This window comes from Lepisosteus platostomus, chromosome 15 (assembly GCF_059453375.1).
Source record: "Lepisosteus platostomus isolate fLepPlt1 chromosome 15, fLepPlt1.hap1, whole genome shotgun sequence".
NCBI lineage: Eukaryota > Metazoa > Chordata > Actinopteri > Semionotiformes > Lepisosteidae > Lepisosteus > Lepisosteus platostomus.
Window position 1 is genome coordinate 86,846 of NC_142625.1, and position 24,023 is coordinate 110,868.

At 62.1% G+C, this 24,023-nt stretch overlaps 17 non-coding genes across 17 annotated transcripts; all 17 read left to right on the forward strand.

The window, feature by feature from the left end:
* The first annotated feature begins 256 nt into the window (after positions 1-256).
* Positions 257-447, forward strand: LOC148647189 (U2 spliceosomal RNA). The gene has a single exon (XR_015927238.1). It is a non-coding gene; the product is annotated as a U2 spliceosomal RNA (small nuclear RNA).
* An 817-nt stretch (positions 448-1,264) lies between these two features.
* On the forward strand, positions 1,265-1,455 carry LOC148647190 (U2 spliceosomal RNA). Its single transcript, XR_015927239.1, has one exon. It is a non-coding gene; the product is annotated as a U2 spliceosomal RNA (small nuclear RNA).
* Positions 1,456-2,324: 869 nt separating this feature from the next.
* Positions 2,325-2,515, forward strand: LOC148647191 (U2 spliceosomal RNA). The gene has a single exon (XR_015927240.1). It is a non-coding gene; the product is annotated as a U2 spliceosomal RNA (small nuclear RNA).
* A 6,062-nt stretch (positions 2,516-8,577) lies between these two features.
* Positions 8,578-8,773, forward strand: LOC148647192 (U2 spliceosomal RNA). The gene has a single exon (XR_015927057.1). It is a non-coding gene; the product is annotated as a U2 spliceosomal RNA (small nuclear RNA).
* Positions 8,774-9,642: 869 nt separating this feature from the next.
* On the forward strand, positions 9,643-9,833 carry LOC148647193 (U2 spliceosomal RNA). Its single transcript, XR_015927241.1, has one exon. It is a non-coding gene; the product is annotated as a U2 spliceosomal RNA (small nuclear RNA).
* Positions 9,834-10,702: 869 nt separating this feature from the next.
* On the forward strand, positions 10,703-10,893 carry LOC148647194 (U2 spliceosomal RNA). Its single transcript, XR_015927242.1, has one exon. It is a non-coding gene; the product is annotated as a U2 spliceosomal RNA (small nuclear RNA).
* An 873-nt stretch (positions 10,894-11,766) lies between these two features.
* LOC148647195 (U2 spliceosomal RNA) lies at positions 11,767-11,957 on the forward strand. The gene has a single exon (XR_015927243.1). It is a non-coding gene; the product is annotated as a U2 spliceosomal RNA (small nuclear RNA).
* An 869-nt stretch (positions 11,958-12,826) lies between these two features.
* LOC148647196 (U2 spliceosomal RNA) lies at positions 12,827-13,017 on the forward strand. The gene has a single exon (XR_015927245.1). It is a non-coding gene; the product is annotated as a U2 spliceosomal RNA (small nuclear RNA).
* Positions 13,018-13,886: 869 nt separating this feature from the next.
* Positions 13,887-14,077, forward strand: LOC148647197 (U2 spliceosomal RNA). Its single transcript, XR_015927246.1, has one exon. It is a non-coding gene; the product is annotated as a U2 spliceosomal RNA (small nuclear RNA).
* Positions 14,078-14,946: 869 nt separating this feature from the next.
* Positions 14,947-15,137, forward strand: LOC148647198 (U2 spliceosomal RNA). Its single transcript, XR_015927247.1, has one exon. It is a non-coding gene; the product is annotated as a U2 spliceosomal RNA (small nuclear RNA).
* An 869-nt stretch (positions 15,138-16,006) lies between these two features.
* Positions 16,007-16,197, forward strand: LOC148647199 (U2 spliceosomal RNA). The gene has a single exon (XR_015927248.1). It is a non-coding gene; the product is annotated as a U2 spliceosomal RNA (small nuclear RNA).
* An 869-nt stretch (positions 16,198-17,066) lies between these two features.
* Positions 17,067-17,257, forward strand: LOC148647200 (U2 spliceosomal RNA). The gene has a single exon (XR_015927249.1). It is a non-coding gene; the product is annotated as a U2 spliceosomal RNA (small nuclear RNA).
* Positions 17,258-18,126: 869 nt separating this feature from the next.
* Positions 18,127-18,317, forward strand: LOC148647201 (U2 spliceosomal RNA). The gene has a single exon (XR_015927250.1). It is a non-coding gene; the product is annotated as a U2 spliceosomal RNA (small nuclear RNA).
* An 869-nt stretch (positions 18,318-19,186) lies between these two features.
* LOC148647202 (U2 spliceosomal RNA) lies at positions 19,187-19,377 on the forward strand. Its single transcript, XR_015927251.1, has one exon. It is a non-coding gene; the product is annotated as a U2 spliceosomal RNA (small nuclear RNA).
* Positions 19,378-20,246: 869 nt separating this feature from the next.
* LOC148647203 (U2 spliceosomal RNA) lies at positions 20,247-20,437 on the forward strand. Its single transcript, XR_015927252.1, has one exon. It is a non-coding gene; the product is annotated as a U2 spliceosomal RNA (small nuclear RNA).
* An 869-nt stretch (positions 20,438-21,306) lies between these two features.
* On the forward strand, positions 21,307-21,497 carry LOC148647204 (U2 spliceosomal RNA). Its single transcript, XR_015927253.1, has one exon. It is a non-coding gene; the product is annotated as a U2 spliceosomal RNA (small nuclear RNA).
* Positions 21,498-22,366: 869 nt separating this feature from the next.
* LOC148647205 (U2 spliceosomal RNA) lies at positions 22,367-22,557 on the forward strand. Its single transcript, XR_015927254.1, has one exon. It is a non-coding gene; the product is annotated as a U2 spliceosomal RNA (small nuclear RNA).
* Positions 22,558-24,023: the final 1,466 nt, after the last annotated feature.

Consider the following 24,023-nt stretch of genomic DNA (forward strand, 5'->3'; position numbering starts at 1 on the left):
AGGAGGCCGGGCGGCTGGCGCCCCCTGCGGCTGCGGTCGTTGTCGGGCCGTTGACAGAAGATCAAAGAGCAGGGCCCCCGCCCGGGACTGGCAGGAAGGCAGGCGGGCAGGCAAGAGAGAGGGGGAGCAGAGTCCCGCGGCAGGCCTCTGGCTGCAGGGAGGCCGGCGGCTGCGCGGGTCCCGGGCTCCAGAGGAGTCGGCCTGCGCCACTGTGCGCCAGCGGAACGCCCGCGCGTCGGTCCGCGCCTTTGTGGGCATCGCTTCTCGGCCTTTTGGCTAAGATCAAGTGTAGTATCTGTTCTTATCAGTTTAATATCTGATACGTCCCCCATCGGGGGACCACATATTAAACGGATTTTTGGAACAGGGAGCTGGATCAGGAGCTTGCTCCGTCCTCTCCACGCATCGGCCCGGTATTGCAGCGCCTCCGGGAGCGGTGCACCACCTTCTCTCAGCGGTGAAAAGACAGACGTAGGTAGGTAGCTAGCGGAGTGGACTGGAGCTCCTTCTTCTCGGGTCTCGTCCCTCGTCCCTCGTCCATCTGTGTGTCTCTGTGTTCTGTCTCTCTCTCGCCCTCTCGGTTCCCGTGCTCCCTCTGTGCGCTTTCCCGCGTCTCGACTCTCTGGGCAAGCAGGCCGGCCCCCTTTTCGGCTCCCGTGCGTTTTCCCTCCAAAAAACTTAGGTTTTTCAGCCTTTTCCCAGGGAGGCAGGCGTGGCTTGCTTGCTTGCTTGCTTGCTTGCTTGCTTGTGTGTGTGTCCGTCCCCGTCCCTGCAGGCGGGCCCCTTTCGACAGCTGGGCGTTTTCCCTCCCAAAAACTTAGTATATCCACCTTTTCTTTCTTTTTTTTCGGCAGGCAGGCAGGCAGGCGTGTGTGCGCGCGCGCGCGCGTCCCCGTCCCTCCCTCCCGAGAGAGAGCTGCCCCTTGCCTCTGCCCGCAGGTGCTGGCGCTCGGCTTTCGCTTGCAGCCGGTTGGGCGCAGCTGCTGCCGGTGGGAGGGGCCTAAGCTAAGGAGGCCGGGCGGCTGGCGCCCCCTGCGGCTGCGGTCGTTGTCGGGCCGTTGACAGAAGATCAAAGAGCAGGGCCCCCGCCCGGGACTGGCAGGAAGGCAGGCGGGCAGGCAAGAGAGAGGGGGAGCAGAGTCCCGCGGCAGGCCTCTGGCTGCAGGGAGGCCGGCGGCTGCGCGGGTCCCGGGCTCCAGAGGAGTCGGCCTGCGCCACTGTGCGCCAGCGGAACGCCCGCGCGTCGGTCCGCGCCTTTGTGGGCATCGCTTCTCGGCCTTTTGGCTAAGATCAAGTGTAGTATCTGTTCTTATCAGTTTAATATCTGATACGTCCCCCATCGGGGGACCACATATTAAACGGATTTTTGGAACAGGGAGCTGGATCAGGAGCTTGCTCCGTCCTCTCCACGCATCGGCCCGGTATTGCAGCGCCTCCGGGAGCGGTGCACCACCTTCTCTCAGCGGTGAAAAGACAGACGTAGGTAGGTAGCTAGCTAGCTAGCTAGCTAGCGAGCGAGCGAGCGAGCGAGCGAGCGAGCAAGCAAGCGGAGTGGACTGGAGCTCCTTCTTCTCGGGTCTCGTCCCTCGTCCCTCGTCCATCTGTGTGTCTCTGTGTTCTGTCTCTCTCTCGCCCTCTCGGTTCCCGTGCTCCCTCTGTGCGCTTTCCCGCGTCTCGACTCTCTGGGCAAGCAGGCCGGCCCCCTTTTCGGCTCCCGTGCGTTTTCCCTCCAAAAAACTTAGGTTTTTCAGCCTTTTCCCAGGGAGGCAGGCGTGGCTTGCTTGCTTGCTTGCTTGCTTGCTTGCTTGTGTGTGTGTCCGTCCCCGTCCCTGCAGGCGGGCCCCTTTCGACAGCTGGGCGTTTTCCCTCCCAAAAACTTAGTATATCCACCTTTTCTTTCTTTTTTTTCGGCAGGCAGGCAGGCAGGCGTGTGTGCGCGCGCGCGCGCGTCCCCGTCCCTCCCTCCCGAGAGAGAGCTGCCCCTTGCCTCTGCCCGCAGGTGCTGGCGCTCGGCTTTCGCTTGCAGCCGGTTGGGCGCAGCTGCTGCCGGTGGGAGGGGCCTAAGCTAAGGAGGCCGGGCGGCTGGCGCCCCCTGCGGCTGCGGTCGTTGTCGGGCCGTTGACAGAAGATCAAAGAGCAGGGCCCCCGCCCGGGACTGGCAGGAAGGCAGGCGGGCAGGCAAGAGAGAGGGGGAGCAGAGTCCCGCGGCAGGCCTCTGGCTGCAGGGAGGCCGGCGGCTGCGCGGGTCCCGGGCTCCAGAGGAGTCGGCCTGCGCCACTGTGCGCCAGCGGAACGCCCGCGCGTCGGTCCGCGCCTTTGTGGGCATCGCTTCTCGGCCTTTTGGCTAAGATCAAGTGTAGTATCTGTTCTTATCAGTTTAATATCTGATACGTCCCCCATCGGGGGACCACATATTAAACGGATTTTTGGAACAGGGAGCTGGATCAGGAGCTTGCTCCGTCCTCTCCACGCATCGGCCCGGTATTGCAGCGCCTCCGGGAGCGGTGCACCACCTTCTCTCAGCGGTGAAAAGACAGACGTAGGTAGGTAGCTAGCTAGCTAGCTAGCTAGCGAGCGAGCGAGCGAGCGAGCGAGCGAGCAAGCAAGCGGAGTGGACTGGAGCTCCTTCTTCTCGGGTCTCGTCCCTCGTCCCTCGTCCATCTGTGTGTCTCTGTGTTCTGTCTCTCTCTCGCCCTCTCGGTTCCCGTGCTCCCTCTGTGCGCTTTCCCGCGTCTCGACTCTCTGGGCAAGCAGGCCGGCCCCCTTTTCGGCTCCCGTGCGTTTTCCCTCCAAAAAACTTAGGTTTTTCAGCCTTTTCCCAGGGAGGCAGGCGTGGCTTGCTTGCTTGCTTGCTTGCTTGCTTGCTTGTGTGTGTGTCCGTCCCCGTCCCTGCAGGCGGGCCCCTTTCGACAGCTGGGCGTTTTCCCTCCCAAAAACTTAGTATATCCACCTTTTCTTTCTTTTTTTTCGGCAGGCAGGCAGGCAGGCGTGTGTGCGCGCGCGCGCGCGTCCCCGTCCCTCCCTCCCGAGAGAGAGCTGCCCCTTGCCTCTGCCCGCAGGTGCTGGCGCTCGGCTTTCGCTTGCAGCCGGTTGGGCGCAGCTGCTGCCGGTGGGAGGGGCCTAAGCTAAGGAGGCCGGGCGGCTGGCGCCCCCTGCGGCTGCGGTCGTTGTCGGGCCGTTGACAGAAGATCAAAGAGCAGGGCCCCCGCCCGGGACTGGCAGGAAGGCAGGCGGGCAGGCAAGAGAGAGGGGGAGCAGAGTCCCGCGGCAGGCCTCTGGCTGCAGGGAGGCCGGCGGCTGCGCGGGTCCCGGGCTCCAGAGGAGTCGGCCTGCGCCACTGTGCGCCAGCGGAACGCCCGCGCGTCGGTCCGCGCCTTTGTGGGCATCGCTTCTCGGCCTTTTGGCTAAGGTCAGAGGTCGAGGGAGAGAGGAACAAGAGGACAGCGTTTTGCGGAGACACGTTTGGATTGCCTGGATTTTGGACCCGGATTGCTTTTGGACTACGATTTTTTGCCTTTGGACGTCGGACTTTTGATTTTTCACCCGGCTTTGCATTCCTTGGCTGTTTTGGTGGCCGAAAGGCTGCCCAACCATGGCTGCAGGGCCTGGAGAGGCGAGGAGGGCTGGGAAGGACCCCAGCATTAAGTGGACTCTCCGCTTCCGCTGGAAGCCGGAGACGGCACCACCTGGAAGGGAGAAGTTCGAGGATGACGTCCTGTTTGGAGCTTTGGGGCTGAAGGCATCAGAGATCTTGTGTGTGCAGGGGAACCAGCCACAGAAATTCATGGACACCACCTTCATCAGCGCCGATATCCACAAGAGAATGGTAGGGAAATGCACTGAGATCATTAAGAACGGCGGATTTCCGGAGTATGAGTGTGGGGGACTGCAGAGCGACAGCAAGAGGTGGGTGGTTTTGCACATGTTCGATCCGTTTGTGAAAGACGCCGACGTGAGTACCTTCCTAAGCAGGTACGTGGATGTGAAGGCGGGTCCCTTGGGGCTCAAGGACACACGTACTGTGTGGACGGGAAAACGTCGGTATCTGGTGGAGTTGCGGCAGGACAAAACAGCAAAGGACGGATACAGCCACCCACCAGGCACATTCGCCATCGGAGGAGGTAGGGGGTACATGTTTTATTGGGATCAGCCTGACTTTTGCAGGAGGTGCCGGGCCTTCGGACACCGAGAGGGGGCATGTACGGCGGAGAAATGTGGCAAGTGCGGCTGTCAGGGACATCAAACCAGAGAGTGCAAGGTGAAGGAGTGCTCTTTGTGCGGGGATAGAGGCCACCTGTTCCGGCAGTGTAACAAGAGGGGCACGGCCACGGAGGAGGCGGCCACGAAGAAGGCGGCCACGGAGAAGGCGGCCACCGAGGAGGAGATCATGGAGGAGGCGGTCAGAGAATGGGTCAGGCAGGCAGACGAGGCCAGTGAGGGGGAAGGCCGGCCGAAGGGTAGCAGACCCCCTGGTAAGGGGGAGAAGAAGGGAGGAAGACAGGGGAGAGAGGTGCACCAGGGAGAAGAGGACGGAGAGCGACCAGGAACGTCGTGGGGCTCCGACGTGGAGCAACTGGAGACGGCGCAGGGAGGGGACGGTGAACGTCCGGGAACATCAGGAGGAGCAGACGGAGGGGCCGGAACCTGGGCGGAGGTGGTGAGGAAGGGGCGCCCCCAGAAGGGCGGGGGAAGAACTGCGACACCGGCACCGACGCCAACAGAGGAGGAGGGGATGGTAATCCTGCAGGGCGCAGGGAAGAAGAGGAGGTCAAAGAGGCAGAGGGCGGAAAGGCGTCAACAGGAGACGCAGGAAAAGAAGAAGAGGACGGCCGAGGAGGAAGGCCAGGAGGAAGACCCGGGAGACTTCGCAGACTCTGAGGGGATGGAAGAGGAGGAGGGAGTTTTTGTCGGCCTCGAGTGACTCCGAGGCCGAAAGCACCTCGGAATCTCTCCCCCCAGGGCAGGGGTCAGGGGCGGCAATGCTGGCCGTCTACTCAGTGGCGGCCAACGTAACGGACGATGGCAGCCCCGTAGTCTACTGCCAGCCAGAAACGCCAACTCCGGAACGAGAGTCCCCGGACAGCCGCGTGGTCCACTTTATGGACACAGAGGATGGCAGCTCGGAGAGTACAGCAGGGACGGCGAGCTCACCTGATTCCAGCCGATCGGAGGGAATGGAGAGTGACAGCCTCCCTCAAGACCCACCATGACCCTCACAGTTGCAACAGCTAACGTGAGGGGTCTGAGGAAGCAGGAAAAAAGAGTGGCAGTGTTTTCCTACCTGTCTCGAAGGTATCTGGATGTGATCTTTCTGCAGGAAGTCCATCTCAAGGACCTCGACGACGTGAGGACCCTTCAGAGGGAGTGGAGGAAGGGTCCTTCGTGGTGGAGCGTCGGAGGGGTGAACTCCTCTGGTGTGGGTATCCTGTGCGGCTTGCCAGGGTTCGCCGCCCAAACAGTCAGCTCAGTAATTCCCGGACGTCTGCTGGTGGTGGACGGAACCTGGAGGGGAGTGAAGATTAGGCTGGTTAACGTGTACGCCCCAGCAGACAGAAGGCAGCAGGGCTCCTTTTTGAAAGACCTGGAGCCCGTGCTGTACACCAACAGAGAGCTGATTGTAGGCGGCGATTTCAACATCGACCTGGGAGACCCGCACGGCCAGGGAGTTCATCTGTTGAGGTCCTTGATCGCGGATTTTGGCCTTCGAGATGGGTTTAAGAACGTTGCACACCACACCTGGGACAATGGAAGAGGGAGTTTTCGACGCCTCGACTACATCCTCTCTACTGTGAAGTGGACAACGCTAAGCAGGCAAGTGACCCCTACCTGGTTCTCGGACCATCGGCTGCTCACGGTCTCCTTCGGTGTTGAGGACCCGCGCTTCCAGGCTGGGTACTGGAAGCTGAACAAACAAGTTCTTCACGAGGAGAGATATCGAAGGAAGATCGAGACAGTGCTGAAAGACCTGGAAAAGAAAAGGGAGCTCTATAGCTCTGCGGTGCACTGGTGGGAATCGTGCAAACAGACTCTCGCAACGGTCACCAGGCGATACTGCTGGATCCGGCGGAGTCTGGAGGAACGCCAGTGCGCCCAGCTCCAAGAGGAGCTGGAAGCACTGTATGAGCAGCTGAACCAGGGGGGCGCCTTCGACGGCGAGAAGATCGCCAATGTCAGGAGCCTGCTTAGGGAAAAGTGGCTGCAGAGAGCAAAGAACTTTCTTTTCAGGCTACGGGGAGTTTGGAAGGAGGGAGAAGAACAGTGCTCACCCCAATTCTTCAGCGCCGTGAGAAAGCAGCAGGAGCGCTGCTGCTTCGAAAGTATACGGCGCGAGGATGGGACTGCAGCCACAGACTTGCCCGGGATGCTGGAGTGTGCCACAGGGTTCTATACAGCCTTGTTCCAGGAGAAGGAGATCGACGCCAGCATCAGGGAGAGGCTCCTGGAGGGTGTGGAAAAGGCGGTAGACGATCCCGCCTCGCTGGTTGGGCCTGTGACGGGGGCGGAAATAAAAACAGCATTATTTGGATTGAAGAAGGGGACCGTCCCCGGAGTCGACGGCCTACCAGCGGAATTCTACCGGACCTTCTGGGATCAATTAGAGCCTTTTCTGGTGCAGGTTTTCAATGAGGCCCTGGACAGCAATGAACTGGGCCTCTCGATGAAGACCGGCGTCGTGACTCTGATCTACAAGGGAGGAGACAAGGCGGACCTGGGAAATTGGAGGCCGATCCAGATCCTGTGCACCGATTATAAGATCTTGGCCAGGGTGCTGGGCGGCCGTCTGAGAACGGTGATGCCGGCGCTGGTCGGGGCGGACCAGACATGTGGCGTGGCAGGCCGGAAGATCAGCTGGACCCTGCAGCTGATCCGGGACATCATCGCCTGGGTGGAGGACAGAGGCCTGCCGCTCATGCTGGTGAGCCTAGACCAGGCAAAGGCGTTCGACCGGGTCCATCACGGGATCCTGTGGGCACTCCTGAGGAAGAAGGGTCTGCCTGACGTCTTTGTCAGGTGGATTGAAGCGCTCTACAACGGCGCTGCGTCCCGGGTAAGAGTCAACGGAGCAGTAGGGAGGAGGATTCCGGTAAGGTGTGGTGTGCGACAGGGATGTCCGCTCTCGCCCCTGCTGTACGTCATCTTCCTCGAGCTGCTATTAGACCCCTTGCGGAAGGACCCTGGAGTGGAGGGAATTAAAGTGCCAGGTGGAGGTGGGCAGGAAGCCAAAACTGCGGCCTACGCGGACGACGTAACGCTCTTCCTCAGCTCTGACAGGAGTCTGGGGAGAGTGTTGGAAATCGTGGAGGCCTACTCCAGAGGCACCGGCGCCCAACTGAATCGCGCCAAGAGCCTGGTGAAGCTGTTTGGAACCTGGCCGTACGTACCAGAGATCGCCGGAGGACTAAGACACACAACGGACCCGGTGAAAATCCTGGGGGTCCTATTTCACACCTTGGACCCCTCAGGACTGAACTGGGAGGCCAGGTTCCGGAAGATCAAGCAGAAGCTGGGCCTTTGGCAGCAACGATCCCTGTCGTGGATAGGGAAGGCGCTGGTGCTGAAGGTGGAGATCCTGCCCTTGCTTCTCCACCTGGCAGTAGTGTACCCCCTACCAGCAAGGAGGAGAAAGGAACTGGTGAGGACAGTTTTTACCTTCGTGTGGGGCCACTCATACGAACGGATCCGCCGGACAGATATGTGCAGGCCTATCGTGGAAGGAGGCAGAGGGATCCCGAACTTCCCAGTGAAGTTGGACTGCGTGTTCGTCGCCAACCTGTGCGTCATCCTGCACGGTAACCCGCCCCACCTGTGCGGCCGGTTCGTGAGTCTCTGGCTGGCAGCGAGTATGAGACACCTGGCCGCCTGGAAGAACACGACCCCGAAGGCTGAGCGGCTCCCACTGCACTACCGCCACGCAGTGCAGTGGCTGCGGGCACACCCAGAGGTACGGGACAAGGAAGTAGCGCTGAGCCATAGGAGGATGTATTTGGTGGTCACAGCACAGGACAGGCCAGCGCTCCTGGGTGTGCCCAGTGACATCTGGCAGCAGGCCCAACCAAAGGGCCTGGACAACAGGCTCAAAGATCTGAACTGGCTTGGTGTGTGGGGTCGAATGGCGGTCAGGGCCGTCATGTACTCGCACGGACTGTCAAAGAAGAGCCAGTGCCCGAGGCTCGGCTGCACAGGGGAAGAAACAGTCAACCACGTCTTTTGGGAGTGCGGGTTCGTGCAGAGGGTGTGGAGGTCTAGTCAGCACCTGTACGCACAGGTAGGCCTGGGGTCCCTCTTGACGCTGAACACGGTAATGAAGGGTGTGGCTGGTTCCCGAAGATGGAACGCGGCGTTTCTGCTATGGCTCCTTATCAGCCTGACCAAGCTCCACGTCTGGGACGCAAGATCTGAGCTGGTCAAACACGGAGTAGAGAGATCAGTGCCGGCCATCTTAAAGAAAGTTAAGAGGGACGTCTCACGGAGGATTCGGTGGGACGTCCTCCGATGGGGATTCGCCGCGGCACGTGAACGTTGGAAGGACTTGATCACATGGGTGTAAAGGTGGAGGGTAGTGTAAACTTTTAAAGCACTGTTTTTACTGATTTCTAATAAAACATAAAAAAAAAAAAAATCTGTTCTTATCAGTTTAATATCTGATACGTCCCCCATCGGGGGACCACATATTAAACGGATTTTTGGAACAGGGAGCTGGATCAGGAGCTTGCTCCGTCCTCTCCACGCATCGGCCCGGTATTGCAGCGCCTCCGGGAGCGGTGCACCACCTTCTCTCAGCGGTGAAAAGACAGACGTAGGTAGGTAGCTAGCTAGCTAGCTAGCTAGCGAGCGAGCGAGCGAGCGAGCGAGCGAGCAAGCAAGCGGAGTGGACTGGAGCTCCTTCTTCTCGGGTCTCGTCCCTCGTCCCTCGTCCATCTGTGTGTCTCTGTGTTCTGTCTCTCTCTCGCCCTCTCGGTTCCCGTGCTCCCTCTGTGCGCTTTCCCGCGTCTCGACTCTCTGGGCAAGCAGGCCGGCCCCCTTTTCGGCTCCCGTGCGTTTTCCCTCCAAAAAACTTAGGTTTTTCAGCCTTTTCCCAGGGAGGCAGGCGTGGCTTGCTTGCTTGCTTGCTTGCTTGCTTGCTTGTGTGTGTGTCCGTCCCCGTCCCTGCAGGCGGGCCCCTTTCGACAGCTGGGCGTTTTCCCTCCCAAAAACTTAGTATATCCACCTTTTCTTTCTTTTTTTTCGGCAGGCAGGCAGGCAGGCGTGTGTGCGCGCGCGCGCGCGTCCCCGTCCCTCCCTCCCGAGAGAGAGCTGCCCCTTGCCTCTGCCCGCAGGTGCTGGCGCTCGGCTTTCGCTTGCAGCCGGTTGGGCGCAGCTGCTGCCGGTGGGAGGGGCCTAAGCTAAGGAGGCCGGGCGGCTGGCGCCCCCTGCGGCTGCGGTCGTTGTCGGGCCGTTGACAGAAGATCAAAGAGCAGGGCCCCCGCCCGGGACTGGCAGGAAGGCAGGCGGGCAGGCAAGAGAGAGGGGGAGCAGAGTCCCGCGGCAGGCCTCTGGCTGCAGGGAGGCCGGCGGCTGCGCGGGTCCCGGGCTCCAGAGGAGTCGGCCTGCGCCACTGTGCGCCAGCGGAACGCCCGCGCGTCGGTCCGCGCCTTTGTGGGCATCGCTTCTCGGCCTTTTGGCTAAGATCAAGTGTAGTATCTGTTCTTATCAGTTTAATATCTGATACGTCCCCCATCGGGGGACCACATATTAAACGGATTTTTGGAACAGGGAGCTGGATCAGGAGCTTGCTCCGTCCTCTCCACGCATCGGCCCGGTATTGCAGCGCCTCCGGGAGCGGTGCACCACCTTCTCTCAGCGGTGAAAAGACAGACGTAGGTAGGTAGCTAGCTAGCTAGCTAGCTAGCGAGCGAGCGAGCGAGCGAGCGAGCGAGCAAGCAAGCGGAGTGGACTGGAGCTCCTTCTTCTCGGGTCTCGTCCCTCGTCCCTCGTCCATCTGTGTGTCTCTGTGTTCTGTCTCTCTCTCGCCCTCTCGGTTCCCGTGCTCCCTCTGTGCGCTTTCCCGCGTCTCGACTCTCTGGGCAAGCAGGCCGGCCCCCTTTTCGGCTCCCGTGCGTTTTCCCTCCAAAAAACTTAGGTTTTTCAGCCTTTTCCCAGGGAGGCAGGCGTGGCTTGCTTGCTTGCTTGCTTGCTTGCTTGCTTGTGTGTGTGTCCGTCCCCGTCCCTGCAGGCGGGCCCCTTTCGACAGCTGGGCGTTTTCCCTCCCAAAAACTTAGTATATCCACCTTTTCTTTCTTTTTTTTCGGCAGGCAGGCAGGCAGGCGTGTGTGCGCGCGCGCGCGCGTCCCCGTCCCTCCCTCCCGAGAGAGAGCTGCCCCTTGCCTCTGCCCGCAGGTGCTGGCGCTCGGCTTTCGCTTGCAGCCGGTTGGGCGCAGCTGCTGCCGGTGGGAGGGGCCTAAGCTAAGGAGGCCGGGCGGCTGGCGCCCCCTGCGGCTGCGGTCGTTGTCGGGCCGTTGACAGAAGATCAAAGAGCAGGGCCCCCGCCCGGGACTGGCAGGAAGGCAGGCGGGCAGGCAAGAGAGAGGGGGAGCAGAGTCCCGCGGCAGGCCTCTGGCTGCAGGGAGGCCGGCGGCTGCGCGGGTCCCGGGCTCCAGAGGAGTCGGCCTGCGCCACTGTGCGCCAGCGGAACGCCCGCGCGTCGGTCCGCGCCTTTGTGGGCATCGCTTCTCGGCCTTTTGGCTAAGATCAAGTGTAGTATCTGTTCTTATCAGTTTAATATCTGATACGTCCCCCATCGGGGGACCACATATTAAACGGATTTTTGGAACAGGGAGCTGGATCAGGAGCTTGCTCCGTCCTCTCCACGCATCGGCCCGGTATTGCAGCGCCTCCGGGAGCGGTGCACCACCTTCTCTCAGCGGTGAAAAGACAGACGTAGGTAGGTAGCTAGCTAGCTAGCTAGCTAGCGAGCGAGCGAGCGAGCGAGCGAGCGAGCGAGCAAGCAAGCGGAGTGGACTGGAGCTCCTTCTTCTCGGGTCTCGTCCCTCGTCCCTCGTCCATCTGTGTGTCTCTGTGTTCTGTCTCTCTCTCGCCCTCTCGGTTCCCGTGCTCCCTCTGTGCGCTTTCCCGCGTCTCGACTCTCTGGGCAAGCAGGCCGGCCCCCTTTTCGGCTCCCGTGCGTTTTCCCTCCAAAAAACTTAGGTTTTTCAGCCTTTTCCCAGGGAGGCAGGCGTGGCTTGCTTGCTTGCTTGCTTGCTTGCTTGCTTGTGTGTGTGTCCGTCCCCGTCCCTGCAGGCGGGCCCCTTTCGACAGCTGGGCGTTTTCCCTCCCAAAAACTTAGTATATCCACCTTTTCTTTCTTTTTTTTCGGCAGGCAGGCAGGCAGGCGTGTGTGCGCGCGCGCGCGCGTCCCCGTCCCTCCCTCCCGAGAGAGAGCTGCCCCTTGCCTCTGCCCGCAGGTGCTGGCGCTCGGCTTTCGCTTGCAGCCGGTTGGGCGCAGCTGCTGCCGGTGGGAGGGGCCTAAGCTAAGGAGGCCGGGCGGCTGGCGCCCCCTGCGGCTGCGGTCGTTGTCGGGCCGTTGACAGAAGATCAAAGAGCAGGGCCCCCGCCCGGGACTGGCAGGAAGGCAGGCGGGCAGGCAAGAGAGAGGGGGAGCAGAGTCCCGCGGCAGGCCTCTGGCTGCAGGGAGGCCGGCGGCTGCGCGGGTCCCGGGCTCCAGAGGAGTCGGCCTGCGCCACTGTGCGCCAGCGGAACGCCCGCGCGTCGGTCCGCGCCTTTGTGGGCATCGCTTCTCGGCCTTTTGGCTAAGATCAAGTGTAGTATCTGTTCTTATCAGTTTAATATCTGATACGTCCCCCATCGGGGGACCACATATTAAACGGATTTTTGGAACAGGGAGCTGGATCAGGAGCTTGCTCCGTCCTCTCCACGCATCGGCCCGGTATTGCAGCGCCTCCGGGAGCGGTGCACCACCTTCTCTCAGCGGTGAAAAGACAGACGTAGGTAGGTAGCTAGCTAGCTAGCTAGCTAGCGAGCGAGCGAGCGAGCGAGCGAGCGAGCAAGCAAGCGGAGTGGACTGGAGCTCCTTCTTCTCGGGTCTCGTCCCTCGTCCCTCGTCCATCTGTGTGTCTCTGTGTTCTGTCTCTCTCTCGCCCTCTCGGTTCCCGTGCTCCCTCTGTGCGCTTTCCCGCGTCTCGACTCTCTGGGCAAGCAGGCCGGCCCCCTTTTCGGCTCCCGTGCGTTTTCCCTCCAAAAAACTTAGGTTTTTCAGCCTTTTCCCAGGGAGGCAGGCGTGGCTTGCTTGCTTGCTTGCTTGCTTGCTTGCTTGTGTGTGTGTCCGTCCCCGTCCCTGCAGGCGGGCCCCTTTCGACAGCTGGGCGTTTTCCCTCCCAAAAACTTAGTATATCCACCTTTTCTTTCTTTTTTTTCGGCAGGCAGGCAGGCAGGCGTGTGTGCGCGCGCGCGCGCGTCCCCGTCCCTCCCTCCCGAGAGAGAGCTGCCCCTTGCCTCTGCCCGCAGGTGCTGGCGCTCGGCTTTCGCTTGCAGCCGGTTGGGCGCAGCTGCTGCCGGTGGGAGGGGCCTAAGCTAAGGAGGCCGGGCGGCTGGCGCCCCCTGCGGCTGCGGTCGTTGTCGGGCCGTTGACAGAAGATCAAAGAGCAGGGCCCCCGCCCGGGACTGGCAGGAAGGCAGGCGGGCAGGCAAGAGAGAGGGGGAGCAGAGTCCCGCGGCAGGCCTCTGGCTGCAGGGAGGCCGGCGGCTGCGCGGGTCCCGGGCTCCAGAGGAGTCGGCCTGCGCCACTGTGCGCCAGCGGAACGCCCGCGCGTCGGTCCGCGCCTTTGTGGGCATCGCTTCTCGGCCTTTTGGCTAAGATCAAGTGTAGTATCTGTTCTTATCAGTTTAATATCTGATACGTCCCCCATCGGGGGACCACATATTAAACGGATTTTTGGAACAGGGAGCTGGATCAGGAGCTTGCTCCGTCCTCTCCACGCATCGGCCCGGTATTGCAGCGCCTCCGGGAGCGGTGCACCACCTTCTCTCAGCGGTGAAAAGACAGACGTAGGTAGGTAGCTAGCTAGCTAGCTAGCTAGCGAGCGAGCGAGCGAGCGAGCGAGCGAGCAAGCAAGCGGAGTGGACTGGAGCTCCTTCTTCTCGGGTCTCGTCCCTCGTCCCTCGTCCATCTGTGTGTCTCTGTGTTCTGTCTCTCTCTCGCCCTCTCGGTTCCCGTGCTCCCTCTGTGCGCTTTCCCGCGTCTCGACTCTCTGGGCAAGCAGGCCGGCCCCCTTTTCGGCTCCCGTGCGTTTTCCCTCCAAAAAACTTAGGTTTTTCAGCCTTTTCCCAGGGAGGCAGGCGTGGCTTGCTTGCTTGCTTGCTTGCTTGCTTGCTTGTGTGTGTGTCCGTCCCCGTCCCTGCAGGCGGGCCCCTTTCGACAGCTGGGCGTTTTCCCTCCCAAAAACTTAGTATATCCACCTTTTCTTTCTTTTTTTTCGGCAGGCAGGCAGGCAGGCGTGTGTGCGCGCGCGCGCGCGTCCCCGTCCCTCCCTCCCGAGAGAGAGCTGCCCCTTGCCTCTGCCCGCAGGTGCTGGCGCTCGGCTTTCGCTTGCAGCCGGTTGGGCGCAGCTGCTGCCGGTGGGAGGGGCCTAAGCTAAGGAGGCCGGGCGGCTGGCGCCCCCTGCGGCTGCGGTCGTTGTCGGGCCGTTGACAGAAGATCAAAGAGCAGGGCCCCCGCCCGGGACTGGCAGGAAGGCAGGCGGGCAGGCAAGAGAGAGGGGGAGCAGAGTCCCGCGGCAGGCCTCTGGCTGCAGGGAGGCCGGCGGCTGCGCGGGTCCCGGGCTCCAGAGGAGTCGGCCTGCGCCACTGTGCGCCAGCGGAACGCCCGCGCGTCGGTCCGCGCCTTTGTGGGCATCGCTTCTCGGCCTTTTGGCTAAGATCAAGTGTAGTATCTGTTCTTATCAGTTTAATATCTGATACGTCCCCCATCGGGGGACCACATATTAAACGGATTTTTGGAACAGGGAGCTGGATCAGGAGCTTGCTCCGTCCTCTCCACGCATCGGCCCGGTATTGCAGCGCCTCCGGGAGCGGTGCACCACCTTCTCTCAGCGGTGAAAAGACAGACGTAGGTAGGTAGCTAGCTAGCTAGCTAGCTAGCGAGCGAGCGAGCGAGCGAGCGAGCGAGCAAGCAAGCGGAGTGGACTGGAGCTCCTTCTTCTCGGGTCTCGTCCCTCGTCCCTCGTCCATCTGTGTGTCTCTGTGTTCTGTCTCTCTCTCGCCCTCTCGGTTCCCGTGCTCCCTCTGTGCGCTTTCCCGCGTCTCGACTCTCTGGGCAAGCAGGCCGGCCCCCTTTTCGGCTCCCGTGCGTTTTCCCTCCAAAAAACTTAGGTTTTTCAGCCTTTTCCCAGGGAGGCAGGCGTGGCTTGCTTGCTTGCTTGCTTGCTTGCTTGCTTGTGTGTGTGTCCGTCCCCGTCCCTGCAGGCGGGCCCCTTTCGACAGCTGGGCGTTTTCCCTCCCAAAAACTTAGTATATCCACCTTTTCTTTCTTTTTTTTCGGCAGGCAGGCAGGCAGGCGTGTGTGCGCGCGCGCGCGCGTCCCCGTCCCTCCCTCCCGAGAGAGAGCTGCCCCTTGCCTCTGCCCGCAGGTGCTGGCGCTCGGCTTTCGCTTGCAGCCGGTTGGGCGCAGCTGCTGCCGGTGGGAGGGGCCTAAGCTAAGGAGGCCGGGCGGCTGGCGCCCCCTGCGGCTGCGGTCGTTGTCGGGCCGTTGACAGAAGATCAAAGAGCAGGGCCCCCGCCCGGGACTGGCAGGAAGGCAGGCGGGCAGGCAAGAGAGAGGGGGAGCAGAGTCCCGCGGCAGGCCTCTGGCTGCAGGGAGGCCGGCGGCTGCGCGGGTCCCGGGCTCCAGAGGAGTCGGCCTGCGCCACTGTGCGCCAGCGGAACGCCCGCGCGTCGGTCCGCGCCTTTGTGGGCATCGCTTCTCGGCCTTTTGGCTAAGATCAAGTGTAGTATCTGTTCTTATCAGTTTAATATCTGATACGTCCCCCATCGGGGGACCACATATTAAACGGATTTTTGGAACAGGGAGCTGGATCAGGAGCTTGCTCCGTCCTCTCCACGCATCGGCCCGGTATTGCAGCGCCTCCGGGAGCGGTGCACCACCTTCTCTCAGCGGTGAAAAGACAGACGTAGGTAGGTAGCTAGCTAGCTAGCTAGCTAGCGAGCGAGCGAGCGAGCGAGCGAGCGAGCAAGCAAGCGGAGTGGACTGGAGCTCCTTCTTCTCGGGTCTCGTCCCTCGTCCCTCGTCCATCTGTGTGTCTCTGTGTTCTGTCTCTCTCTCGCCCTCTCGGTTCCCGTGCTCCCTCTGTGCGCTTTCCCGCGTCTCGACTCTCTGGGCAAGCAGGCCGGCCCCCTTTTCGGCTCCCGTGCGTTTTCCCTCCAAAAAACTTAGGTTTTTCAGCCTTTTCCCAGGGAGGCAGGCGTGGCTTGCTTGCTTGCTTGCTTGCTTGCTTGCTTGTGTGTGTGTCCGTCCCCGTCCCTGCAGGCGGGCCCCTTTCGACAGCTGGGCGTTTTCCCTCCCAAAAACTTAGTATATCCACCTTTTCTTTCTTTTTTTTCGGCAGGCAGGCAGGCAGGCGTGTGTGCGCGCGCGCGCGCGTCCCCGTCCCTCCCTCCCGAGAGAGAGCTGCCCCTTGCCTCTGCCCGCAGGTGCTGGCGCTCGGCTTTCGCTTGCAGCCGGTTGGGCGCAGCTGCTGCCGGTGGGAGGGGCCTAAGCTAAGGAGGCCGGGCGGCTGGCGCCCCCTGCGGCTGCGGTCGTTGTCGGGCCGTTGACAGAAGATCAAAGAGCAGGGCCCCCGCCCGGGACTGGCAGGAAGGCAGGCGGGCAGGCAAGAGAGAGGGGGAGCAGAGTCCCGCGGCAGGCCTCTGGCTGCAGGGAGGCCGGCGGCTGCGCGGGTCCCGGGCTCCAGAGGAGTCGGCCTGCGCCACTGTGCGCCAGCGGAACGCCCGCGCGTCGGTCCGCGCCTTTGTGGGCATCGCTTCTCGGCCTTTTGGCTAAGATCAAGTGTAGTATCTGTTCTTATCAGTTTAATATCTGATACGTCCCCCATCGGGGGACCACATATTAAACGGATTTTTGGAACAGGGAGCTGGATCAGGAGCTTGCTCCGTCCTCTCCACGCATCGGCCCGGTATTGCAGCGCCTCCGGGAGCGGTGCACCACCTTCTCTCAGCGGTGAAAAGACAGACGTAGGTAGGTAGCTAGCTAGCTAGCTAGCTAGCGAGCGAGCGAGCGAGCGAGCGAGCGAGCAAGCAAGCGGAGTGGACTGGAGCTCCTTCTTCTCGGGTCTCGTCCCTCGTCCCTCGTCCATCTGTGTGTCTCTGTGTTCTGTCTCTCTCTCGCCCTCTCGGTTCCCGTGCTCCCTCTGTGCGCTTTCCCGCGTCTCGACTCTCTGGGCAAGCAGGCCGGCCCCCTTTTCGGCTCCCGTGCGTTTTCCCTCCAAAAAACTTAGGTTTTTCAGCCTTTTCCCAGGGAGGCAGGCGTGGCTTGCTTGCTTGCTTGCTTGCTTGCTTGCTTGTGTGTGTGTCCGTCCCCGTCCCTGCAGGCGGGCCCCTTTCGACAGCTGGGCGTTTTCCCTCCCAAAAACTTAGTATATCCACCTTTTCTTTCTTTTTTTTCGGCAGGCAGGCAGGCAGGCGTGTGTGCGCGCGCGCGCGCGTCCCCGTCCCTCCCTCCCGAGAGAGAGCTGCCCCTTGCCTCTGCCCGCAGGTGCTGGCGCTCGGCTTTCGCTTGCAGCCGGTTGGGCGCAGCTGCTGCCGGTGGGAGGGGCCTAAGCTAAGGAGGCCGGGCGGCTGGCGCCCCCTGCGGCTGCGGTCGTTGTCGGGCCGTTGACAGAAGATCAAAGAGCAGGGCCCCCGCCCGGGACTGGCAGGAAGGCAGGCGGGCAGGCAAGAGAGAGGGGGAGCAGAGTCCCGCGGCAGGCCTCTGGCTGCAGGGAGGCCGGCGGCTGCGCGGGTCCCGGGCTCCAGAGGAGTCGGCCTGCGCCACTGTGCGCCAGCGGAACGCCCGCGCGTCGGTCCGCGCCTTTGTGGGCATCGCTTCTCGGCCTTTTGGCTAAGATCAAGTGTAGTATCTGTTCTTATCAGTTTAATATCTGATACGTCCCCCATCGGGGGACCACATATTAAACGGATTTTTGGAACAGGGAGCTGGATCAGGAGCTTGCTCCGTCCTCTCCACGCATCGGCCCGGTATTGCAGCGCCTCCGGGAGCGGTGCACCACCTTCTCTCAGCGGTGAAAAGACAGACGTAGGTAGGTAGCTAGCTAGCTAGCTAGCTAGCGAGCGAGCGAGCGAGCGAGCGAGCGAGCAAGCAAGCGGAGTGGACTGGAGCTCCTTCTTCTCGGGTCTCGTCCCTCGTCCCTCGTCCATCTGTGTGTCTCTGTGTTCTGTCTCTCTCTCGCCCTCTCGGTTCCCGTGCTCCCTCTGTGCGCTTTCCCGCGTCTCGACTCTCTGGGCAAGCAGGCCGGCCCCCTTTTCGGCTCCCGTGCGTTTTCCCTCCAAAAAACTTAGGTTTTTCAGCCTTTTCCCAGGGAGGCAGGCGTGGCTTGCTTGCTTGCTTGCTTGCTTGCTTGCTTGTGTGTGTGTCCGTCCCCGTCCCTGCAGGCGGGCCCCTTTCGACAGCTGGGCGTTTTCCCTCCCAAAAACTTAGTATATCCACCTTTTCTTTCTTTTTTTTCGGCAGGCAGGCAGGCAGGCGTGTGTGCGCGCGCGCGCGCGTCCCCGTCCCTCCCTCCCGAGAGAGAGCTGCCCCTTGCCTCTGCCCGCAGGTGCTGGCGCTCGGCTTTCGCTTGCAGCCGGTTGGGCGCAGCTGCTGCCGGTGGGAGGGGCCTAAGCTAAGGAGGCCGGGCGGCTGGCGCCCCCTGCGGCTGCGGTCGTTGTCGGGCCGTTGACAGAAGATCAAAGAGCAGGGCCCCCGCCCGGGACTGGCAGGAAGGCAGGCGGGCAGGCAAGAGAGAGGGGGAGCAGAGTCCCGCGGCAGGCCTCTGGCTGCAGGGAGGCCGGCGGCTGCGCGGGTCCCGGGCTCCAGAGGAGTCGGCCTGCGCCACTGTGCGCCAGCGGAACGCCCGCGCGTCGGTCCGCGCCTTTGTGGGCATCGCTTCTCGGCCTTTTGGCTAAGATCAAGTGTAGTATCTGTTCTTATCAGTTTAATATCTGATACGTCCCCCATCGGGGGACCACATATTAAACGGATTTTTGGAACAGGGAGCTGGATCAGGAGCTTGCTCCGTCCTCTCCACGCATCGGCCCGGTATTGCAGCGCCTCCGGGAGCGGTGCACCACCTTCTCTCAGCGGTGAAAAGACAGACGTAGGTAGGTAGCTAGCTAGCTAGCTAGCTAGCGAGCGAGCGAGCGAGCGAGCGAGCGAGCAAGCAAGCGGAGTGGACTGGAGCTCCTTCTTCTCGGGTCTCGTCCCTCGTCCCTCGTCCATCTGTGTGTCTCTGTGTTCTGTCTCTCTCTCGCCCTCTCGGTTCCCGTGCTCCCTCTGTGCGCTTTCCCGCGTCTCGACTCTCTGGGCAAGCAGGCCGGCCCCCTTTTCGGCTCCCGTGCGTTTTCCCTCCAAAAAACTTAGGTTTTTCAGCCTTTTCCCAGGGAGGCAGGCGTGGCTTGCTTGCTTGCTTGCTTGCTTGCTTGCTTGTGTGTGTGTCCGTCCCCGTCCCTGCAGGCGGGCCCCTTTCGACAGCTGGGCGTTTTCCCTCCCAAAAACTTAGTATATCCACCTTTTCTTTCTTTTTTTTCGGCAGGCAGGCAGGCAGGCGTGTGTGCGCGCGCGCGCGCGTCCCCGTCCCTCCCTCCCGAGAGAGAGCTGCCCCTTGCCTCTGCCCGCAGGTGCTGGCGCTCGGCTTTCGCTTGCAGCCGGTTGGGCGCAGCTGCTGCCGGTGGGAGGGGCCTAAGCTAAGGAGGCCGGGCGGCTGGCGCCCCCTGCGGCTGCGGTCGTTGTCGGGCCGTTGACAGAAGATCAAAGAGCAGGGCCCCCGCCCGGGACTGGCAGGAAGGCAGGCGGGCAGGCAAGAGAGAGGGGGAGCAGAGTCCCGCGGCAGGCCTCTGGCTGCAGGGAGGCCGGCGGCTGCGCGGGTCCCGGGCTCCAGAGGAGTCGGCCTGCGCCACTGTGCGCCAGCGGAACGCCCGCGCGTCGGTCCGCGCCTTTGTGGGCATCGCTTCTCGGCCTTTTGGCTAAGATCAAGTGTAGTATCTGTTCTTATCAGTTTAATATCTGATACGTCCCCCATCGGGGGACCACATATTAAACGGATTTTTGGAACAGGGAGCTGGATCAGGAGCTTGCTCCGTCCTCTCCACGCATCGGCCCGGTATTGCAGCGCCTCCGGGAGCGGTGCACCACCTTCTCTCAGCGGTGAAAAGACAGACGTAGGTAGGTAGCTAGCTAGCTAGCTAGCTAGCGAGCGAGCGAGCGAGCGAGCGAGCGAGCAAGCAAGCGGAGTGGACTGGAGCTCCTTCTTCTCGGGTCTCGTCCCTCGTCCCTCGTCCATCTGTGTGTCTCTGTGTTCTGTCTCTCTCTCGCCCTCTCGGTTCCCGTGCTCCCTCTGTGCGCTTTCCCGCGTCTCGACTCTCTGGGCAAGCAGGCCGGCCCCCTTTTCGGCTCCCGTGCGTTTTCCCTCCAAAAAACTTAGGTTTTTCAGCCTTTTCCCAGGGAGGCAGGCGTGGCTTGCTTGCTTGCTTGCTTGCTTGCTTGCTTGTGTGTGTGTCCGTCCCCGTCCCTGCAGGCGGGCCCCTTTCGACAGCTGGGCGTTTTCCCTCCCAAAAACTTAGTATATCCACCTTTTCTTTCTTTTTTTTCGGCAGGCAGGCAGGCAGGCGTGTGTGCGCGCGCGCGCGCGTCCCCGTCCCTCCCTCCCGAGAGAGAGCTGCCCCTTGCCTCTGCCCGCAGGTGCTGGCGCTCGGCTTTCGCTTGCAGCCGGTTGGGCGCAGCTGCTGCCGGTGGGAGGGGCCTAAGCTAAGGAGGCCGGGCGGCTGGCGCCCCCTGCGGCTGCGGTCGTTGTCGGGCCGTTGACAGAAGATCAAAGAGCAGGGCCCCCGCCCGGGACTGGCAGGAAGGCAGGCGGGCAGGCAAGAGAGAGGGGGAGCAGAGTCCCGCGGCAGGCCTCTGGCTGCAGGGAGGCCGGCGGCTGCGCGGGTCCCGGGCTCCAGAGGAGTCGGCCTGCGCCACTGTGCGCCAGCGGAACGCCCGCGCGTCGGTCCGCGCCTTTGTGGGCATCGCTTCTCGGCCTTTTGGCTAAGATCAAGTGTAGTATCTGTTCTTATCAGTTTAATATCTGATACGTCCCCCATCGGGGGACCACATATTAAACGGATTTTTGGAACAGGGAGCTGGATCAGGAGCTTGCTCCGTCCTCTCCACGCATCGGCCCGGTATTGCAGCGCCTCCGGGAGCGGTGCACCACCTTCTCTCAGCGGTGAAAAGACAGACGTAGGTAGGTAGCTAGCTAGCTAGCTAGCTAGCGAGCGAGCGAGCGAGCGAGCGAGCGAGCAAGCAAGCGGAGTGGACTGGAGCTCCTTCTTCTCGGGTCTCGTCCCTCGTCCCTCGTCCATCTGTGTGTCTCTGTGTTCTGTCTCTCTCTCGCCCTCTCGGTTCCCGTGCTCCCTCTGTGCGCTTTCCCGCGTCTCGACTCTCTGGGCAAGCAGGCCGGCCCCCTTTTCGGCTCCCGTGCGTTTTCCCTCCAAAAAACTTAGGTTTTTCAGCCTTTTCCCAGGGAGGCAGGCGTGGCTTGCTTGCTTGCTTGCTTGCTTGCTTGCTTGTGTGTGTGTCCGTCCCCGTCCCTGCAGGCGGGCCCCTTTCGACAGCTGGGCGTTTTCCCTCCCAAAAACTTAGTATATCCACCTTTTCTTTCTTTTTTTTCGGCAGGCAGGCAGGCAGGCGTGTGTGCGCGCGCGCGCGCGTCCCCGTCCCTCCCTCCCGAGAGAGAGCTGCCCCTTGCCTCTGCCCGCAGGTGCTGGCGCTCGGCTTTCGCTTGCAGCCGGTTGGGCGCAGCTGCTGCCGGTGGGAGGGGCCTAAGCTAAGGAGGCCGGGCGGCTGGCGCCCCCTGCGGCTGCGGTCGTTGTCGGGCCGTTGACAGAAGATCAAAGAGCAGGGCCCCCGCCCGGGACTGGCAGGAAGGCAGGCGGGCAGGCAAGAGAGAGGGGGAGCAGAGTCCCGCGGCAGGCCTCTGGCTGCAGGGAGGCCGGCGGCTGCGCGGGTCCCGGGCTCCAGAGGAGTCGGCCTGCGCCACTGTGCGCCAGCGGAACGCCCGCGCGTCGGTCCGCGCCTTTGTGGGCATCGCTTCTCGGCCTTTTGGCTAAGATCAAGTGTAGTATCTGTTCTTATCAGTTTAATATCTGATACGTCCCCCATCGGGGGACCACATATTAAACGGATTTTTGGAACAGGGAGCTGGATCAGGAGCTTGCTCCGTCCTCTCCACGCATCGGCCCGGTATTGCAGCGCCTCCGGGAGCGGTGCACCACCTTCTCTCAGCGGTGAAAAGACAGACGTAGGTAGGTAGCTAGCTAGCTAGCTAGCTAGCGAGCGAGCGAGCGAGCGAGCGAGCGAGCAAGCAAGCGGAGTGGACTGGAGCTCCTTCTTCTCGGGTCTCGTCCCTCGTCCCTCGTCCATCTGTGTGTCTCTGTGTTCTGTCTCTCTCTCGCCCTCTCGGTTCCCGTGCTCCCTCTGTGCGCTTTCCCGCGTCTCGACTCTCTGGGCAAGCAGGCCGGCCCCCTTTTCGGCTCCCGTGCGTTTTCCCTCCAAAAAACTTAGGTTTTTCAGCCTTTTCCCAGGGAGGCAGGCGTGGCTTGCTTGCTTGCTTGCTTGCTTGCTTGCTTGTGTGTGTGTCCGTCCCCGTCCCTGCAGGCGGGCCCCTTTCGACAGCTGGGCGTTTTCCCTCCCAAAAACTTAGTATATCCACCTTTTCTTTCTTTTTTTTCGGCAGGCAGGCAGGCAGGCGTGTGTGCGCGCGCGCGCGCGTCCCCGTCCCTCCCTCCCGAGAGAGAGCTGCCCCTTGCCTCTGCCCGCAGGTGCTGGCGCTCGGCTTTCGCTTGCAGCCGGTTGGGCGCAGCTGCTGCCGGTGGGAGGGGCCTAAGCTAAGGAGGCCGGGCGGCTGGCGCCCCCTGCGGCTGCGGTCGTTGTCGGGCCGTTGACAGAAGATCAAAGAGCAGGGCCCCCGCCCGGGACTGGCAGGAAGGCAGGCGGGCAGGCAAGAGAGAGGGGGAGCAGAGTCCCGCGGCAGGCCTCTGGCTGCAGGGAGGCCGGCGGCTGCGCGGGTCCCGGGCTCCAGAGGAGTCGGCCTGCGCCACTGTGCGCCAGCGGAACGCCCGCGCGTCGGTCCGCGCCTTTGTGGGCATCGCTTCTCGGCCTTTTGGCTAAGATCAAGTGTAGTATCTGTTCTTATCAGTTTAATATCTGATACGTCCCCCATCGGGGGACCACATATTAAACGGATTTTTGGAACAGGGAGCTGGATCAGGAGCTTGCTCCGTCCTCTCCACGCATCGGCCCGGTATTGCAGCGCCTCCGGGAGCGGTGCACCACCTTCTCTCAGCGGTGAAAAGACAGACGTAGGTAGGTAGCTAGCTAGCTAGCTAGCTAGCGAGCGAGCGAGCGAGCGAGCGAGCGAGCAAGCAAGCGGAGTGGACTGGAGCTCCTTCTTCTCGGGTCTCGTCCCTCGTCCCTCGTCCATCTGTGTGTCTCTGTGTTCTGTCTCTCTCTCGCCCTCTCGGTTCCCGTGCTCCCTCTGTGCGCTTTCCCGCGTCTCGACTCTCTGGGCAAGCAGGCCGGCCCCCTTTTCGGCTCCCGTGCGTTTTCCCTCCAAAAAACTTAGGTTTTTCAGCCTTTTCCCAGGGAGGCAGGCGTGGCTTGCTTGCTTGCTTGCTTGCTTGCTTGCTTGTGTGTGTGTCCGTCCCCGTCCCTGCAGGCGGGCCCCTTTCGACAGCTGGGCGTTTTCCCTCCCAAAAACTTAGTATATCCACCTTTTCTTTCTTTTTTTTCGGCAGGCAGGCAGGCAGGCGTGTGTGCGCGCGCGCGCGCGTCCCCGTCCCTCCCTCCCGAGAGAGAGCTGCCCCTTGCCTCTGCCCGCAGGTGCTGGCGCTCGGCTTTCGCTTGCAGCCGGTTGGGCGCAGCTGCTGCCGGTGGGAGGGGCCTAAGCTAAGGAGGCCGGGCGGCTGGCGCCCCCTGCGGCTGCGGTCGTTGTCGGGCCGTTGACAGAAGATCAAAGAGCAGGGCCCCCGCCCGGGACTGGCAGGAAGGCAGGCGGGCAGGCAAGAGAGAGGGGGAGCAGAGTCCCGCGGCAGGCCTCTGGCTGCAGGGAGGCCGGCGGCTGCGCGGGTCCCGGGCTCCAGAGGAGTCGGCCTGCGCCACTGTGCGCCAGCGGAACGCCCGCGCGTCGGTCCGCGCCTTTGTGGGCATCGCTTCTCGGCCTTTTGGCTAAGGTCAGAGGTCGAGGGAGAGAGGATCGAGAGGACAGCTTGCGTCGACACGTTTGGATTGCCTGGATTTGGACCCGGATTGCCTTGGACAACGATTTTGCTTTTTGGACGTCGGAACTTTGTTTTTTCCACCCGGCTGTGCATTTCGTGGCTGTTTTTGCGGCCGAAAGGCTGCTCCAACCATGGCTGCAGGGCCTGGAGAGGCGAGGAGGGCTGGGAAGGACCCCAGCATTAAGTGGACTCTCCGCTTCCGCTGGAAACCGGAGACAGCACCACCTGGAAGGGAAAAGTTTGAGGATGACATCCTGTTTGGAGCTTTGGGACTGAAGGCAGCAGAGATCTTGTGTGTGCAGGGGAACCAGCCACAGAAATTCATGGACGCCACCTTCATCAGCGCCGACATCCACAAGAAAATGGTAGGGAAATGCACTGAGATCATCAAGAACGGCGGATTTCCGGAGTATGAGTGTGGGGGACTGCAGAGCGACAGCAAGAGGTGGGTGGTTTTGCACATGTTTGATCCGTTTGTGAAAGACGCCGACGTGACTACCTTCCTAAGCAGGTACGTGGATGTG